Source organism: Rattus norvegicus, chromosome 2 (assembly GCF_036323735.1).
Source record: "Rattus norvegicus strain BN/NHsdMcwi chromosome 2, GRCr8, whole genome shotgun sequence".
NCBI lineage: Eukaryota > Metazoa > Chordata > Mammalia > Rodentia > Muridae > Rattus > Rattus norvegicus.
In genome coordinates this window covers 145,357,142-145,373,258 of record NC_086020.1, presented here as the reverse complement: position 1 = coordinate 145,373,258, position 16,117 = coordinate 145,357,142, and the positions used below count along the sequence as shown (strand labels likewise).

At 40.4% G+C, this 16,117-nt stretch overlaps 1 long non-coding RNA gene across 2 annotated transcripts; it reads right to left on the bottom strand.

Annotated features, from left to right (window-relative positions):
* Positions 1-13,071: 13,071 nt before the first annotated feature.
* LOC134485737 (uncharacterized) lies at positions 13,072-15,219 on the bottom strand. 2 transcript variants are annotated; one of them, XR_010064000.1, is made up of 2 exons: positions 15,126-15,219; positions 13,072-13,707 (listed from the first exon to the last, which is right to left on the bottom strand). It is a non-coding gene; the product is annotated as an uncharacterized LOC134485737 (long non-coding RNA). The 2 variants fall into 2 exon arrangements; XR_010063999.1 differs by lacking the exon at positions 15,126-15,219 and adding an exon at positions 14,032-14,241.
* Between the last annotated feature and the right edge of the window lie 898 nt (positions 15,220-16,117).

Here is a 16,117-nt window from a genome sequence, read left to right as displayed (position 1 = left end):
AATATGTAGTAAGATTAGAATCCCTGTGGGAAGTCCCCTGGAAAGGGCAATTATGTGAAGCTGTAAAAGTTATCCTCAAGCTGACATGAAGATTCCAGAAAGTCAGAGATGACAAGAACATGGGAAATTAGCCAAGGAAAGCCATAAGCAACGAACAGAGCCAGCCCAGGAGAAAGGTCATGTGAGCTGCAACCAGCAAGGCCAGAGGGGTGGGGCTGGCTAAGTGCATAAGAGTGCACATCTACCACTGTGTGTAACAGATGCCACACAAGGAACTAGAGGATTTAATGTCTGCCCTACTAGGGCTTGGTCTTGTTTTGGTTCAGTTCTTCATGTCTATGTCTCCTTCACCATTGGAATGGCAATGTTTATACTGTGGGAAAACTGGAAGTATATTAACTTGTTTTGTTTTTAATGAGTACCAATAGGTATAAGTTTGTCAGGAGTCTTAGAGAGACTCTCTATGTGGAGCAATGTTGGAACTTTGATATTGACTAAATGCATTTTGCATTAGATGGAGACATAAGCATTTGGGAGTTGAGGCAGAGTACTCTTTAGAATAACTTCTGGGTTCTTTTACTTCCTTTTAGACTCATTTCTAATTGAATTGTCAAAGGCACTGTAAGTTGAGAGAACTCATGGATAGGTTTTATGAAATATAATTATGCAACTCACTAGATTGATCTCTGAATCTATGATTATAATGTGAGGGGTCTTTGCTAAAGTTTTATCTGAAAGATTAGGAATTTTGAAAATCTACCTTGTTTTCCAAGAACCTTCAGGTCCTTTGTCACCATGCCTAGGATAGAACTGCTGCATTTCACTGGCGTATACATTATGCAATAATCTGTAGCACATAGGAACTGCTATAGCACTTTTAAATGAGTAAAACCGGGGTTGGGGATTTAGCTCAGTGGTAGAGCGCTTGCCTAGGAAGCACAAGGCCCTGGGTTCGGTCCCCAGCTCCAAAAAAAAGAACCAAAAAAAAAAAAAAATGAGTAAAACCAAATGTAAAAAAAATTTTTTTAAATGAGTATGCCATTACAGTCTAGACTCACAACCAAAAAACTAATATGGAGAGCTACAATTATTGACTTGACTTCCACTAACTTTAGTAGAGAGAGCTGCCCATTTTTAACTGTTCTTGTGAGACTCTTCTAGTCATTTCTAATTGTTTATACTGAAGTTCTCACTAGAATAATAATAAGACAACTAAAAGAAATCAAAAGGATACAAACTGAAAAGGAAGAAGTCAAAGTATCATGCTTCGCAGATGATAATATATATACATATATACACACACACACACACACACACACACACACACACACACACATATATATATATATATATATATATATATATATATATATATATATATATGCGCGACCCCCAAAATTCTACCAGAGAAATCCTACAGGCAATGAACACTTTCAGCAAAGTAGATGGACACAAAACTAACTAAAAATAAATGAGTAGCCTTTAATTATACAAATGATAAATGGGCCAAGAAAGAAAGTAGGGAAACAATTCCCTTCGCTATAGCCACAAATAATATAAAATACCTGGTGTGACTCCAACCAAGCAAATGAAAGACCAGTATGAGAAGAACTTCAAGTCTCTGAAGAAAGAAATGAGGAAGATATCAGAAGATGGAAAATTCTCTTATACTTAAGGATCAGTAAGATTAACATAGTGAAAATGGCCATCTTACCAAAAGCAATCTACAGATTCAATGTAATTTCCATCAGAATTACAAGACAATTCTTTATAGACCTTAAAAGCATAATTCTCAACTTCATATGGAAAAATAAAAAGCTCAGGATAGAACAAAAATCCTGTATAGTAAGAGACCTTCTAGAGGTAGCACCATTCCTGATCTCAAGCTGTACTACAGGGCAATAGTAAAACAAACTGCATGGTATTGGTATAAAAATAGGTTGATCAGTGAAATCCAATCAAAGACCGACCCAGAAATAAGCCCACATGCCTATGGACACTTGAGTTTTGACAAAAAAGGCAAAATCATACAATGCAAAGAAGAAAGCATCTTCAACAAATGATGCTGGTCTAATAGGATGTCTGCATGTATAAGAATGCAAATAGATACATATTTGTCACCCTGCACAAAACTCAAGTCCAAGCAGATCAAACACCGCAACATAAAATTGGAAACACTAAATCTAATAATAGAGAAAGTGGGGAATAGCCTTAAACACATTGGTACAGGAGACAAAATTTTGAACAGAACACCAATAGCTCAGGCTCTAAGATCAGCAATTAATAAATGGGACCTCATGAAACTCATCAGCTTCTATAAAGCAAACGAGTCTATAGATAAGAGACAAAATGGCAGCCTACAGATTGGGAAAGAATCTTGTCCAACCCTACATCCAACAGTGGACTAATATCAAAAGTATATAAAGAACTCAAGAAGTTAGACTCCAAACAAACCAAATAACCCAATTTAAAAAATAGGGTGCAGAGCTAAACTGAAAATTCTCAACAAAGAAATTTCGAATGACTAAGAAGCATTTAAAGAAATGTTCAGTATCCTTAGTCATCAGGAAAACACAAATTAAAACAACCCTAAGATTCTATCTTACACCCATCAGAATGGCTAAGATCAAAAACTCAAGTGACAGCACAGGCTGGCCAGGATGTAGAGCAAGAGGAACACTCCTCCATTGCTGGTAGGAGTGCAAATTTGTACAACCACTTGGGAAATCAATTTGATAGTTTCTCAGAAAACTGGAAATAGTTCTACCTCCATACCTAGCTATACCACTCTTGGGCATATACCCAAAAGATGCCCCACTATGCCACAGGGACACTTGCACAACTAAGTTCACAGCAGCTTTATTCCTAATAGTCAGAAACTGGAAACAACCTAGTTGTACCTCAACTCAAGAATACATAAAGAAAATGTGGTACAGCTACACGTGTAATGGAATACTATTCAGCTATTAAAAACAAAGACATCGGGGCTGGGGATTTAGCTCAGTGGTAGAGCGCTTACCTAGGAAGCGCAAGGCCCTGGGTTCGGTCCCCAGCTCCGAAAAAAAAGAACAAAAAAAAAAAAAAACAAAAAAAACAAAAACAAAGACATCGTGAACTTGAGACTATCATCCTGAGTGAGGTAACCCAGAGGAAATAAGGAGATCCCAAGGGAGGATTCATGAATCTCACTCAGACGGGGAAACTAAAGAGTCGATAGAGAGAGGGACCTGGGTAGAGAGGAGAGGGAATGAGGAGGAGAGTGGGGATGTCCATCAGGTGCTAGGAGAGGGGGAGTGGAGAGAGGACAAGGGGTGAAAATGGGAATCTCTGGTAACTAGCTGGAGGCTTGGGATGGGGAGGAAATGGGGAGTATATGGTTGTGACCCTAGCTGAAATTCTTACCAGAGAGGGATATAGAGTATGAAGCTGCCACCTCCTAGAGCCAGGTAGGACTTCCAGAGGAAGGGGAGGGGAACATCAATCCACCCACAAAACCTTCAACCCCAAATCTGTCTCGCCTACAAGCAGGTCAGGGATAAAGATGGAGCAGAGACTGAGGGAACTGCCGACCTATGACTGCCCCACTTCAGATCCACTCCAGAAGACCATTGACAAGACAGAGGCGGCTAATGTAGGCCTGAAAGGAAATGTCCCATCGCAGATTACTTATCTCTTTTATCCAAATTAATATAACAAATGTCAGATCATGATAGAAATTTAGGATTCATCATAAAGACTTTATACAAAACCGAGGTCCACAGGATGATTCAGTGAATAAAGGCACCTGCCTTGACAGCCCAACTTCAGTTCCAAGGACCCCCATGGTAGAAAGAGAGCTAATCAAATCCAGATCTCACAAGTCGTCGTCTGACTTCTTACAGACACACCCCACACAATAAAGAAGTAAATAAAGTAATTTCAAAAGTTTTTAGAGGTTTTACATAAGCTGATGTGAACAACTTATTATGACATTCTGCCACGTGGCATGTCTGAACTTTGCTGATATCTACAATATAGCTCACTATCATCTCAGAAGCGTGATCCAGCTTTAAATGGGAAAGTTGTTAGTAGTTAAAAGCTGACCTTGTGCCACTTTGAGTGCCATTGTCCTTGAATGGAAAAAGGGAGAGAAATCACAAGGATGACGATTACTGAGTACTTTGATAACTTTTTTTTTTTAAAGGAAACATGGGTTTCTTGAATATAGTAGAGATCGAAAAACAAAGTGCAGCTCCCAATGTCACACACAATCAGAGAGTTAGCTTTCCAGCAGAAAGAGACAGAAGAGAGAGTAGAATTTGTGAGGAGAGACTGCAGAACCTTAGGCCGGAACATGTGAGGGCAGGGTAGGTTTTCCTAGCATGCACTAATCACAGAGAAGAAAACCTTTCGTCATTCTCATTTCTGAATAATTCAAAATGTACCCCTTCACGTGCGACTGTCCAGTAGCATCTGTCCCCCCTCCCCCTATTCTCTGTGTTCTTAAATGGGGATTGAATTTTCAATTCATCCTCCTGGACTCCTTCTGCTAAGCCAGTAATTTACAGCATCTTTCCTTGGCACTAAACTTTGAAAGCCTGGTTTCTTTCTCTCCTTCCCTCCTGTTTACTAGAAAAATTTCCCCTAGAGTTGGAAAGCCATTCAGTACTGCAACTTGGACTTGGAAATTATGAGGTGTCTCAGCTGCAAAAGAAGAGAGTATTCATTGCTTTCGGTACTTCAGCCACAGACAACAATGAATGTCACATTTTCTAATACCCCCTCCCCCAAGACGCACATACAAAATAGTTCACTGAAGCAAATAAGAGGGTACTTTGGAGTAATATTTTGATCAGAAGAAAAGGACATTATTACTATACCTACAGATGATATTTCAGGCAACCAGAAAACGAAGACTGAATTCTTAAGCAATCTGTGCCATGACACAAATAAAAGCTATTGAATAACAAATGAACCCTGTTATCACTGCTACTGAAGAGAGACGAAGATAACTCATGTGAACTGTTTTGCTAAAGATGGAAAGAATTTGTGGGCAGACCTTGAATACCCAATGGTAGAAGTTATTATTTGTCCCATAATAAATGGAGATACTCAGATAAACTAAACAAGGCCAGATAGGGAGCAGAAAAATCCCTTCTGAGTTTATCATGGAAAAACAGATGCTTCTGAGTTATCTAATTGGGAGTAATGAGCAACATGGAGTCAGACTTGATCTCACCGTAACAGGCAGAACATTTCATTTGTCTCTGCAACTTGTCCTAGGGTAGGTTTCAGGCTTGGAAAGACTGCTGCAAACACAGGATGGTAAGAAAATGTATCTATTTTTTTGTTGCTAATTTCTCTTTAGGTTAGACAATGACAAGTCTGCTTTCTCTTATTTCAGAGACTGGAGTGTATAAACTTGTCCTGTCCACTAGCTGGATCCTCACAAAGAGCCAGTGATGACGTTGTTGTTGTTGTTGTTGTTGTTGTTGTTGTTGTTGTTTTGTGTGTATGTGTTTGTATTTATTTATTACTTATTCACTATACATCCCACTCACAGCCCCCTTCCCAGTCACCCCCTTCCCAGTCACCCCCTCCCACAGTCTTCCCCCATCCCCCACACCCCTTCTCCTCTGGGTGGGTGGGACCTCCTGGGTATCCCCCCCACCCTGGCACATCAAGTCTGTGAGGTTAGGTGCCTCCTCTCCCACTGAGGCCAGACAAGGCAACCCAGCTAGAAGAACTTTTCCCACGTGCAGGCAACAGCTCTGGGGATAGCACCTCCACCTCAGACCCACATGAAGACCAAGCTACACATCTACTCCATGTATGCAGGGATGCCTAAGTCCAGCCTGTGTATGTTCTTTGATAGGTGATCCGGTCTCTGAGAGCCCCAAGGGTCCAGGTTAGATGATTCTGTTGGTCTTCCTGTGGAGCTCCTATCCTGTTAAGGGCCTCAATCCTTCCTCCTATTCTTCCATAAGAGTCCCCAAGCTCCATCCAGGTCCACTGTTTGGCAGTGGGTGTCTATCTGTCTGAGCCAATGCATATATAAGGCATTTAGGTCAGCCAGCAAAAGGTTACTGCTTTCTTAGTGTCACTTCAACTCTTTGTAATTATCCTGATACAAATCCACCACATCTCTCCATTATCAGTGGGATGAAATCCAGCATGGACCAACGGCACTTTGTATTAGCCCCACTTGCAACCAACTAGTTGCCTCACTAACTCCGGAGTTTCCTTTGGGCTGTCTTCCTTCTTTATTCATTCCTTCCGTCCTTTCATTAACTTATCAAATACTTACTGAGTACCTGTTAATTAAACAGGTATTGTGGTAACTGCTGGGGTTACAAAGATAAATAAGTAAGACACAAACCTTAACCTCAAGGTTGATGTAATAGAAGAGACATCGCCTACTTCCCTGTTACACAGGAGAAAGTTGCTGTTCATGTCACGGTATTGGGAGAGCACAAGGCCAGGAGCATTTGATTCCAGCTTTGCTTTTCTTCTTAATATCCTCTTCCATTTCTTTTCTAGAAATAGTACCTGATTTTCAGGATGGTTCCAAGCACGGTGCTTCCAGATGTGCTCGCTAACAGCAAACCCCCTGATTGCTGATCTTTGGCTTCTTACGATATATCCCGGTGTGTTGAATGCTTTTGTGTGTCTCTGATTGGACACAAGTTCATTGAAATGAAGGACTGAGTTTTCTTTTTCTTTTTTTCTTTTTTTTTTTTGTTGTTTTTTTTTGTTTGTTTTGTTTTTTTTCAGAGCTGAGGACCAAACCCAGGGCCTTGTGCTTGCTAGGCAAGTGCTCTACCACTGAGCTAAATCCCCAACCCCTGGACTGAGTTTTCTTGAATGGGTGCTCACAACTGCTAACAAAGTAGAAGCAATTCACAGATTATGATTAAAATAATCAATACTCATCAATTGTTTTAAAGTCTACATGCCAGATAAAGTTTGAGATGCTACCAAAGTTCTACTAAAACATTTATATAAACTAAACTGATAAAAAAAAACAAAACTGTAGGGGCCCATGGGTTATTAGCAGTGGGTACTTGAACAGAACAGAAAGAATGGATTCTGGATCGACAACTAACAATTTCAGCTGTGCCATGCTATGTTTTATTTCATGCTCATGGTCTCAGTGTGGCATAAATATTATCAGATGACTATCACATTAGCAGATTTTTGTCCTGAAAAAAAAAGGTCTGATCCATTTCCCCAAACAAATGCCATTATGATAATTTATGACCAGTTTTCTATATGTTATAGTGAATTTTAATTTTTTGTTTTATTCACTTATTTAAGCAAAATTATTTTCACCAGGATCAGTTTGCTTTTGTATAAAATTCTCAACAAAGTCCTGTTCTTTATTTTTTTAATATCAAACATTGTTGAGACTGGAGGCATGGCTCAGAACTTAAGAGAGCCTGCTGATCTTTCAGAGAAACAAGCTTTAATTCCCAGCACAGTGGCTCACAAACATCTATAACTCCAGTGCCCAAGCTCTCCCCTGAAGGTACTAGGAATGCATGTGGTGCACAGACTCATGCAGCCGAAACAGCCACACATAAAATAACAATAACAACAACAACAACAACAACAACAACAACAACAATAATAATAATAATAATAAACAATTAGAACAAATAAAGAAAAGGTGTCATTATTGAATATACCTTTGCCACTTGGGATTTTCTTTTTGTTTTTCTCGTTTTATTAATTCTAGTTATGTCTAGGTCAAATTGAACAGATGAAAAATGTTGTTGAGGATGTGGCTGGAGAAATGGCTCAGTGGTTAAGAGGATTTATGGCTCTTGCAAAGGACCTGGGTTTGGTTCCCAGCACTTACACAGAGGTTCATAATTGTCTGAAAATTTGGTCCCTCTTCTGGCCTTGGACACTCCCAACATGGTGCACAGACATACAGCCAGGCAGGCAAAACAGTCATGTACACAGCATCATTTTTTTTCTTAAAAAAAAAAATTGTTTTTCTCTGGACTTTTGTGTTGTATTGATAATTTCTGTGATTCTCACATTCTGTGAACTTTTAGTCTTTAAGATACTCAAAAAGGGGGCTGGGGATTTAGCTCAGTGGTAGAGCGCTTACCTAGGAAGCGCAAGGCTCTGGGTTCGGTCCCCAGCTCCGAAAAAAAGAACCAAAAAAAAAAAGATACTCAAAAAGGTTTGTTGATGCTGTGTAAGATTTATAATTATGTGACAAATTTCACTTGCAAGCAGCATTAGTGATTGTCTCACAAGTCAGGTGCTCCCTCATTATCTGGTAAAATTGTCCCCAGGATTAAAGAGGCACATGGCAGTGTCACCGGAAAGGCAGCATAACGTATTGCTTCAGAAGTTGTAGTAGATTCACAGGAGACTTCTGAGAGAATGGGATCCTATCACATCCTTGTTGGAAGGTAAATAATGAACCACGTTTCTTTACACTACAGGAATGGCTGGGTTCAGATTCCACTGCTGCCAGTTAAGAGCTATGTGGCATTTGACAATTTATTAATTTATGCTTCAGTGTCCTCATTTGTTAAACAAAATTATTCAGAAAATAAATGAGCTAAACTGAGAACAGCATGTGGCAAACGAGTTAGGTTCCATTATGACTCTTGGAGCAATTGCCTTCCTGTTCTCCTAATAGCTCATATTTTTCATATCTCAATCTAGCTGGACCTCAACTTTTTATTTTTTTGAAAATAGAGTTATTAAGTAGCCAGAAGACCAATTACACCAGTCTGGTACTTTTCACTACTTTACAATATTTCAATAACTGAACTTTTCTAAATAATCTTTGATTATGTATACGTTTTAGCCAGCCCCTGTAATTGTTGATCTTTGACCTTACAGTAACACCACATGCATACTCTCTAAGTTCCATTCTCTGTGTACCTTAAGTGACTTACTCAATTCTTCATAACTCCCTAAAGCCTTCTAGTCTTTGTTTTCATTATGGGAACATCCAGCCATCTTAATCTCCATATATAAATAAATACCTTTTTACTAAAACAATTTCTATGTTTACATCCTTCTAACCTTTTCTTTTGTTCACTGGTTTCCTTTCTTCAAACTATGAGATGTGATAGCATTAACAAGTGAATTTACCATCTGGTGTGAACATTTTCTCCCTGGTAGAGGTGGTGAAGATGGGTCAGAGTCAGTTGGAAACTAAGCTACATCTATCTCCCCCTCCTTAGGTCCCAACAGCAAATGAGAGTTCAGTTTAACCAAAGTTCACATCAGAGAAGCAATGAGTTTATTCTGTTTGCTTATGTACATGGGTGAGGATATATTAACAGGAGTGTGTTACTCGAAAGCAGCCAGCCACAGTCTTCACATAGCTGCTGCTTAACTCCTAGCTTTCCCATCTCCTCTCCAAGACCATGATGATTACAGAAGAATGTGTATAATTGGCTGGAAGAAAGGCTGAATACTCAGATGAGGGTCCAGTGATCGTCCTTACTCCCTCCTTCTTTGAAAGAATATCAACAATCAATGACCCATCTGTGGTCATTAAAAGCGGGCATGGCTGATTATGAAGATGTTAGTTTGGCTTAGGTAATGCTATACAACGCCACTTCAACAAAGGGAAGCTGAATAGAAACCACAAATGAAAAAAAAGTAAAGTGCTTAATATCACCTGGGTATGTACTCTTAAACTATGAGGCTTTAAAAGTCCCCAGGTAAACTTTATAGAAAACACAAGCAGACACCATCCAGACTGGAGCAACTACCAGAATTGTGCTTTTTGTTGTGAACGAGTGTATGCAGCATAAAGAAGAGGCAAACACATAACAAAACATTATCAAATTGACACCGCATCCGGTGGAACTCTACAAAGGAACCCCTGTTAAGACTATGATACAGGAGTTAGTACTGAGAGAGCTGTGGGCAGGGCTGGTCCTGTCCATCCTCTCCACGCACGAGCCTCTCTCTTCAGCTGTTTTTATCCCAGATATCTTTATCTCATAAATAAATAACAATATATACAAGATGCATTGCTCCAAACCCATGGGTTTTCATTGAACGAGAGACTTACTGTCGAATCCAGCAGCAACTAGCTGAACCGAGATCACCAGTCTTCCTTATTGTTTATCCCACTGGGTGAGAATAAGACCACTACCACAAGTTTTGAATCAAATTTTAAGTAACTTTTATTAAATACAGGCTGTTGCCGCCCGCGCCACCACAGTACCAAGAACTGGGCTTGGCCTGCGAGGTTTAAGGAAAAACACATACTTGAACACATTCGTGTTCTGAGAATGCCAAATTTTTTTTTTTTTTTTTTTTTTGGTTCTTTTTTTTCGGAGCTGGGGACCGAGCCCAGGGCCTTGCGCTTCCTAGGCAAGCGTTCTACCACTGAGCTAAATCCCCAACCCCGAGAATGCCAAAATTTTTACTGAGGTTCACAGAATGTATACCCCAAGTTCACCAGGTGGAGAATTCCAGGAAGCACAGTGGAAAAACAGGCTTACACGCCCTCAGAAACAAAAACCAGGAACCACTTAACAGTGTTACCGCCCAGGTGTAAAGCCCAGGCCAAACAGAAAGGTCAGGATGTTCCTTTGTTAGGAACAAAAGGCTTCCACATGCATCAGCAAGGCTCTACAGGGGTCAAATACTGAAGGGCCCAGGAAGATCTGACAACAGGCCAGGACTAGGATAACATAAATGATATCTGAATAGATTTTTCCAGGTGAGTCTTATCGTTTGTTGAGTTGATCATTAGGAACAGAGACTAACAAGAGATGGAAATATGTGAGAGTTGTACCAGACAGAATGTTCCCTTGTGAATGCTCACCCTCTGACAGCTTTATCATGTGCTCCTTGCAGAGTGCCACTTACTCCCCATGACTGAGGAAGTCCAAAACAACGAAAGAAAAGAGGGATTCACAAGAAGTGTCAAATAGAAGTCTTTTTCTATCAAATACTATGAAATTTATCTACAGCAGAGAATTTAAATTTTTATCTCCCCCACTTCAAAACTATACAAATGTTTTAATTGCCCTACCCAGGTACCAAGTACTGTACACAAAGGCCTACTTCGGTATTCCAGGAATTTGATGGCCTGGAGCAGTGATTCTTTTCTCCTTGGAGCATTTTGGGCTTCCCCTCCCTCCTTTGTTTCCTGCCTGCCATTTTTTTTTTTTCACATTACCTAAATGAATTAAACCATGAGATTGGACCCCAACTGATGGGGAAAAGACACAGTCATTATGTGTGTTAGAATAAAGACAAAATACACTTCCTGTCAGTGTGAGGTCACTCTTCCAAGCACATTTCTTGATCAAGAGTCAAGCTTGTCTTGCCCAGGCATTTTAAAGATGGAGTTATTAATGGGGTTATAAGATGGAGTTATTACCCAACCTGACTGGAAAATGAGTGTGTAAAACAATGTGTGGTACAAGGTAAAAAGCCATACAAGTGTTATGTTGGTTGTCACTATTTTCATCTTACAGAGAACCCACAATCTTCCTCTAAGGAGTAAGAGCTAATTTGCTAATTTCCATAGAGAATGCCACAGAGACAATGCAAGAATCCTGCCCACCACCCCCACCCCCGCCCCCAGGCCAAGGCTGCTACCCTAACTGAAAGTAAATGAAAAAGTCAATCAGGGCCTTTGTAGACACTGAAAGTGACAATTCACAAAAAAACGCATGCTCCAAAGAGAAAGTCACCTTTGTTATCTGCTTTGTATATAGTGCTTAAAGCAATGCTCACCACATCTCAGGCAGCCTATGGGTTTTGATGAGTGAATGAATGAATGAATGAATGAGTTTGAAGACTAGTAACATTAGAAGTGCCTCTTGCCCATATGGTATCAAGTCAAGCAAGAGATGAAATCAGTGTTTGAATGGTCGTACATGTCTTTGACCATAGCACTCAGGAGGGAGATATATATATATACATATACATATACATATACATATACATATATATATGTATATGTATATATGTATATATATGTATATATATACATATAATGACATGTATGCTATATATTATACCATATATCATATATGAAGGAAAAGGGGAAAGGAAAACTTTTTTTCTTTTTGTAACGAGGTATCATACAGTCTAGTGTGCTCTGGTTCTCACTAGTACACACAGACTATTCCTGAACTCATGATCTTCCTGCCTTCCTCGGTCCTCACTAGGATGACAGGTGTGAGCCCCCATACACGGCTGAAAGCTTTCTTTGGAGTCACTGTCATGTCATCTATAAGTTGGCTACTCCACCTATACCCCTTTAACATCTGTCCCGAGGAACATTATTATGATCTTGCAGACAAAAAAGGTTGCTTTAACCCAATTGAATTAGAGCCCTTGATTAGTAGGACTACTTTTTACCTCTGATTTCAGGAGAAAAGTCAAGCAAATCAAGGTTCACAGACATAAATGAGACGCATGCTTTCAGATTACATGCTCAGCTGACTGTCAATCAACCCAATCTCCTAGACCCTTGAAGTACACCTTAAAGCACAAAGTCTTTATGAGCCCGCAGAGACTTTCAACATCTAGTACTCAATCATGTTCGCCACTCTGTACATGCTAAGGCACGAAAGAAGCTAATGCATTTTAAAAATATTTTCTACAGCAAGTGTTGAACTATGAGTATTAGGTTAATTTTTGAGTTAGCCAGAAAATCTAGTCAACTACAATGATTTGTTCCCTTGAACAATCCCCTTAAATGAGTTTCAATTATTCCTTGACTTTTAAAATTATTGTCCAAGTTCTTCCTATTAATAGCGCTCATCCGAAAAAAAAAATTCATTTCTACAGTCAAACTGCTTAGGGAAGATCTCATCATCCTCAGCTTTAAAACAAAAGAGGCAGAAGGCAAATGGTTCCCTGGGTTTGACTCTCACCCTTTGAGATGCTGCCTCACAAGTTAAGCTCAGTTGGAGAGAAAAACAGAAGTTTGGGGGCTCAGAGTTTCTATTTAAGGCTCTATTAGTGTTGTAAGTTTCATTTTGAGAAAGTGTGGGATAGGCATTAAAAATTAATCTATCTTTATTTGTTTTCCAGATTAATGGCCCCTCTAAAATAGAAAATTGAATCAGGGTTTAGATATTTCATCTGCAAAAGGTAATTGAAACACATATTTATGAAATTAGATGTGGAGAGGTGTGCTGCCACCACCCACTCAACTACAACAGAATTTTTCCACTTCTGAGACCGCATAAGAGAAGAGAAATTAATATGCATGTAACACATATCCATCTTCCTTCTCCAGCCTGCTGGTGCCTGTTGAACAGGCTGGGGATTTTTCTTTTCTTCCCGATAATGGCGTGAACCGGCCAAGATCTGACAGAACCAGAGGCCAATGGAGAGGTGAAAGAATGTGGATTGCGTGTTACAGTTTCTTTTTAAAATGTCAATTTTCAGGTCATCGCCATTTACGTGCGAATAAATTAAAAGACAATTATTTCTAACGAGTATATAATAAATCCAGACACGATGGCACAGGCCTGCAATCCTAGAGCGTGAGACGCTGATGCAAAAGAATCATGAGTTTGGACTCGGCCAGAGCTAGGAGGTGGGACAGACGACATAACGACTCAGCTGCAGCATCTTTCCCCTTCCCTGGTCATACTGCAACGTCGTTTCCCTCTGGACGTCCGTAGCATTTCGGAAGTGCACGACCCATACACAATTGCTCTCAAATCCACGATGGTCTCAGGTGCACTCCGGTGTTCTCTGCCAAATCTAATCCCACGCCAAAAGAAGTCCAGAGTCAGCTTGGGTATGCAGCAGCACTGCATAGGTTACTTTCCTCTCTGTCTAACATATGCCTGATAGAAGCCACCAAAGGAGGGAGGAGTCTACTGTGGCTCACAAGTCAGAAGATTAAGTGACAGGGAACGAGTATCACAGGCTGGAGGCTTTTTACAGTGGGAGTTTGCAGGGTGGCCTGTTACTGGTCAGTGAATAAGCAGAAGTAATTGGCAGGATCAGGCTAACACCCTAAACTCCGACTCCATAGAACTATGTCTGCCAACTAGGCCCCACCCAAGAAACTCCACAACCTACCAAATAGCACCACCAGCTGGAAGACACGTACTGAAGCACACGGGCCCATGGGAGACATCTGCATTTGAGCTGGGGCAGGAGTATTGACAAAATAATACACCTATTGAAACGTCTCTCCCTTCGGAGATAACTTCCATTCTAACTCAAAGCTCGATTAAGCAAACTGAGACCTTATGTCCATTTCTTCTTAACTGAAGTCTTAGGATAAATGGATGCCCAAGAACTGTTCCGTTAACGCACAAAGTTCTTAGCATTCACCCCTCCCATCTTTCCTTCTGCATCCAAACAGCAGCGCCCCTGCACTCTTTATATCATTGCCATAAAATTAATTTTAGCCAAAAAAGAAAAAAAGAAAAAAAAAGAAAATTAATTTTAGCCACTTAAACAAAACAAAATATCTTTTATCCTCTACAGGTTCAGAGGGCTCGACTGGGCACTGTATTGGGTACCCTCAATCTAACTTCAGGCTTCTAGGCAGAGCTCTTATCTGGAATCTTTAAAGGACAATCTGCCTTAGGCCTCTAATGCTAGTTTTATGCCAATTTGACAAAAGCTTATAGTCATCTGAGAGGAAGGAGCTTCAATTGAGCCTCTGTAAAATTGAGCTGTAGACAAACTTGCCTACATCTTCTCAATTCGTGATTAATGAGGGAGGGCCCAGTTCATTGTGGGTGGGACCATCCCTGGGCTGGTGGTCCTAGGTTCTGTAAGAAAGCAGGCTGAGCAAACCATAGGAATTAAGCCAATAAAAAGCACCCCATTATAACCTCTGCCTTGGCTCCTGCCTCAAGGCTTCTACCCTGTTTGAGTTTCTGCCCTAACTTTCTTCAACAATGAACAGTAAGGGATGTGGAAGTATAAGTTGAATAAACCATTTCTCCCCAAGTTGCTTTGGTCTCAGTGTTTTATCACAGTAATATAAACCCTTCCTAAGGCAGGCTCATTCAGGCCACTGAAAGAATCAGTTAGAGAGTGATAGGAGGTGGGAGGTCCCTGCTCCTTGGCCACAAGTATTCTCATCACCTAGAGGGTGAGTCTCTTTCTCAGCTGCTCCCTTGACCTTTACAGACAGCAGTGGGGGAGTCAGTCCTCACGTTTCATGTCTCTGACCTCCTGTCTTCTTTTCTGCCACATCACTCTGACCTCCTCTCCCATGTTTAAAGGCTGGGACGATTGCTTGGACCAGCTTGACTATCTACAGAATCTCTCTATTAGTATTCCTTTTGTGATGTTACTTCATAGCAACCCGCAGCTTGTAGTTGAGTGAATAGAAAGAATGATTCTTGGAAGGACAAACACCTGTGGAATTCTGTATGCCATACCCCAAATCTTCCTCTCTCCTGATGCTTCTTTGAGATGTAGTCCTGGGTTGAAATAGAGGTCCCCCCCTTTCTCCCTCCATCTCCCCACATTCAGGCTAACCTTGAACTTACTATGTAACCCAGTCTGTCCTCAAAGCTCTGACTGTCCTGCTTCACTCTCTCCAAAGCTGGATCACAACTCCTCCTAAAACATCCCTAAACTATAAGAAGTAGGCAAAACACAAATTAAATTTTTTAGGTTAAACTAGAAGTCACCTTCTTATTGCTAATATATAGGTAAAGCAGATGGAATATGTTACTTAATAGAGAGGAGGATATTTAAATAGTGCTGATGGGAAGCAAGCCTGTGCCTTGTTGAGCACCTAGAAAGGCTCAGAGTTCATAGGTGTGGGAGCAAAGCGCCTTGGGCCGTCTAATATGTGTGGCTCCCAGATAGAAATTTTAGCACACTGACTAGTCCTTAGGAAGCCATGTAGGCTTTATGTAAGCTCAGACCCTACTCAGGCATAGCACCTTGGCCAGTTGACTCTTTCATATAAACAGAGCTGAGAGTCACCAGGCATTTGCACATACAAAGCAAGCCAAAATGAAATAGAACAATAATAGCAGCACCAAGTAGAGTAAACAAAGACTGTACAGGGAGCAGATGGAAATTCTAAAAATACACAAATATCCTCAGGGAGGCACAAGAAACTATTGCTCCCATAAAATAAGAAGAGTATAATATAAAAAGGAGTAATCAAAAAAAAAAAAGCTTTTGTAAA